This window comes from Nannospalax galili, unplaced genomic scaffold, assembly GCF_000622305.1.
Source record: "Nannospalax galili isolate Female #2095 unplaced genomic scaffold, S.galili_v1.0 scaffold161, whole genome shotgun sequence".
In the NCBI taxonomy this organism is placed as follows: Eukaryota; Metazoa; Chordata; class Mammalia; order Rodentia; family Spalacidae; genus Nannospalax; species Nannospalax galili.
In genome coordinates, this window is record NW_008348586.1 from 509,243 (window position 1) to 512,796 (window position 3,554).

General features: G+C 47.4%; 1 long non-coding RNA gene across 1 annotated transcript in view; it reads left to right on the top strand.

Moving 5' to 3' along the window:
• Positions 1 to 1,863: 1,863 nt before the first annotated feature.
• LOC103743981 overlaps positions 1,864 to 3,554 on the top strand; it is a 103,764-nt gene continuing 102,073 nt past the window's right edge. The window contains exon 1 of the long non-coding RNA XR_607685.3: positions 1,864 to 2,200. This is a non-coding gene — a long non-coding RNA (uncharacterized LOC103743981). The remainder of the gene's footprint in view (positions 2,201 to 3,554) is intronic.

Below are 3,554 nucleotides of genomic sequence, written 5' to 3' on the forward strand. Positions count from 1 at the left end.
GGCTATCACTGAGCATTTTTTGATGGCAAGTAATACAGTTTTACAGCATAAAGGTGGAATGTGAGTGGCAGTTGTTTCTGGGATTTGAATCCAGGGCCTTTCATATGCTAAACACATGTATCACCACTGAGTGGCAGCACAAGTTCTAAAATCTTATTTTTATAAGTGCATAGTATTTCTTCAAATGTTAGTTTATTTAGTGAAAAGAAAAAATAGGAGGGCTAGAGACTCAGAGTTAAGAGCACTTGCTGGCTGCTCTTGCAGAGGACCAGGGTTTGGTTCCCAGCACCCACATGGCAGCTTACAACTGCCTGTTACTCCAGTCCCAGGGGATCTGACACCCTCTTCTGGCCTCTGTGGGCTCCCCCATGCATGTGGTGCACATAAACTCATGCAAGCAAACACATATAATGTAAATAAAATATAAATGTTTCAACAAAGAAAAAAATATTGGAAAAAAAAAAAGGTAAAGATTATTTCACCAGAGGACTGGAGACATGGCTCAGCAGTTAAGCACATCTGCTGCTCTTTCACAGAAGCAGGGTTCTGTTCCCAGAATCCATGTTAGACAGACCACAACTGGCTGTAACTCTAGTTTCAGGGCAATGGATGCCTTCTTCAGGCCTCCACTGGCAGCTTGCATGTAGGCACTCACACATATACACATAAAATAAAAAATTTTTTAAATTACTTAAGACTTTTTTGTCATATATATATATTTTTTGCTACTACTTAAAATTATTTTTTCAGTTATAATACACTATTACAGTTGTGTGTGTATGTTGTTGGCTGGTTTGTTTTTTGTTTTTGTTGCTATTTGTTTGCATTTGTGGGGGTGGATTTTGTTTTTTGTTTTTGTCTGTTACTACTCTGTGCTGTATGTCTGCAGAATTACTATTTTCTAACATATTATCATTGAATATTCTTAGTCTTTAATTTCTTTTTAGGTTTTCTCCCTAAATGTATAAACTCTTTAGATCTTCTTTCTACTTCTTTCTCAAATACCACAGATATTGCTTCCCTGGAGCCTCCTGGGCAATATTTCCACATATGTAAAATTTCCTGCAATTCCAATTCTTAGGTCAGAAACTGAATTCCTAGACCCTTTCCAGACTTGCTTCTTTTTGAGATCACCAATTTCAGTTGGGATGAGCACTGCCTTTGCGGTCACTCAGGATAAAAGCCCATCCTGTTCCTCTCTACTCCAAATGAGTGCTGTTGATTCTGCTCCAAAACTCCTCTCAGATGCCCCTTCCTTTTCTCACACTGCTCTTACCACAGCTTGCTCAGAAACGGAGGTCCACACCCCTGGCAGGAGTTGCACTAAAACCTGATTCTGACTTTCCAGCCATAGTCTGGTCCGCTCTGCTCTGCTGTTGTCACCACAGTAACTTCCTTTTGGGGGGGACAGGGTCTCCCTGTACCCTCAGATGGCCTGGAACTTGCTCTGTAGACCAGGCTAGCCTTGAACTTAGCGATTCACCTGAGTGCTTGGGACTGAGGTGTACACTACCATTCCCAGCTTTAGCTTACTTTTTACAAAAAATTTACTTCTGTTTTTATTTATATACAAGTTGATGTGTCTACACGTGCCCAGGTAAGTCAGACAAGGGCTGCGCGGTGGTGAGACCTCCGCAGCCTCTATGTGGATGCTGAGATCTGGACCCGGGTCCTCAGGAAGAGCATCAAGTAACTGCCTAGCCATCTCTCCAGCCCCATGGCAACTTTCTGAAAACATATTTTCCTGTCTTCCTTGAACACACTTCATAGCTCCTTAAACGCATAAGAAACAAAGCTGTAGATTCTGCAGGCAGACCTTCACAGCCTCCCCTGCACTTCGCCCTCCCACTCTTCTCCACACTCCATCCCGGCTGCCATCAGCCTGGAACGTTCCTGAACTCTTTGTTGCTGTGCTTTCCAGCACCGCCTTCAGTCTCGCTGTCTCCAGGAGCTCTTCCTACGTGAGAGGAGCCTGCGCTAAACAGATGGAAGTACGAACAAACCCTGCTCAGCCTGCTGCTTAGACAAGTCCCCGGATCTAGAAGGCAGCTGGGGACCAGAGTCCACACCGCAGCTCACCCCGTAGGGGCGGGGATGGCCCTGCGGCTCCCTGCAGAGGGGACGGACTGTGCAGGAGGCGCCCAGCACCCATAGGACCTCAGCATCAGGCTCCCGCTGGATGGGGGCAGGACGCACAGAGGTAGGAGTCGCGCTGGGAAGAAGGGCCGCGGGGGGCGAGCCAGCTGCCGGGGCGGCACCTCCTGATTGGAGCGGGGGCCGGCAGACCCGCGGTACGGCTGATGATTGGCTGCTCGGGGTCAGGCGCTGTGGGCCGAGTGACCGCGAGTAACCCTGGGGCGGGTGCTGACCGAGAGTAACCCCGGCCCTCCCTCCCTCTCTGCAGCTGGGACAGGGGTTTGGCGCCTCCGGGCAGTCCTGGGCGGGAGCAGGCGGAAGGATTAGGCTGAAGATCTAACACCACCACTACCACAGCTGCAGCCTCCCGTCGGGCTGTTTTCTTCTGCCTCAGGCCCTCTGCTTATCTGAGCAGGAGTTTGTTGAGGCTCGCAGCCCGGAGAATGGAGTTGCTGGATGGAGGTCACTGGAACGGTGGTTTATGGGGTCACGAATGGCAGTCGTAGCCTTGTGTCCTAGTGACCCCAAGAAAGTGGCGTCGTGTCCCGTCTGCCCTTCCTCACACTGTCCTAATCCTAGAAAAGTCAAGGCCTGAGGCTTTGACTGATGAATCTTGTTCATGGAAGTGCAGCTTCTTCCACAGTGTGGGCAAAGGGATTGAGGCTGTGGGGACTGGCTTTTCTGCAAGACCGAGGAGGAAAGGGACAAATGAGCTCACGTGAAGGGTGCCACTCAAACGTCGATAATGGAAATGTGATTACCCAGTTGTGGAAAAGGTTGGTGAGCAAGCATTTGCACTCCCGGTTGTGTGCCCAATAGCTTCAAGGTTCTCAAGTATTTCTATGCAGATGTTCACAGCAGCACTATTCAGCACTTGCCAAAAGGTGAAAACAACTCCAGTATTCAACAAATGAATCGGTGAAGCAGCCATTGTAAACATATACAATGGAATATTAAGCAGCAATATAAAGAAGTAATGATTTATGATATGTGAATAAATGTCCAAAGCTTGTCCTGAGAGAAGCAAACCAGGGTCCTGTGATTCCATCCATATATCAAAGACACAGACCATGTAAATCCAGAGCTAGAAAGCACATGGGCTGTAGCCAGGGGTGGGGAAAAGTTGAAAAGTCGCTGTTGTATGGGGATCTCTTTGAGGTGACAAAAATGTTTTGAAACTAGAGATGCACAATATTGTGAACATATGAAATGCCATATAACTGAATGGTTATTTTATGTGTGCCTGTGTACAGTATATGCTTGTGTACATGTGTGTGCTGGTGAACTTGTGCATGCATGCATGCCTGCATAGAGGTCAGAGGTTGACATCTAGATGTCTTCATCACTTCTCCACCTCATTTTTTTTTTGAACTTGGGACTTGAAGTTTCAGATAGACTGACTAGTAGTCCTCCCCCAC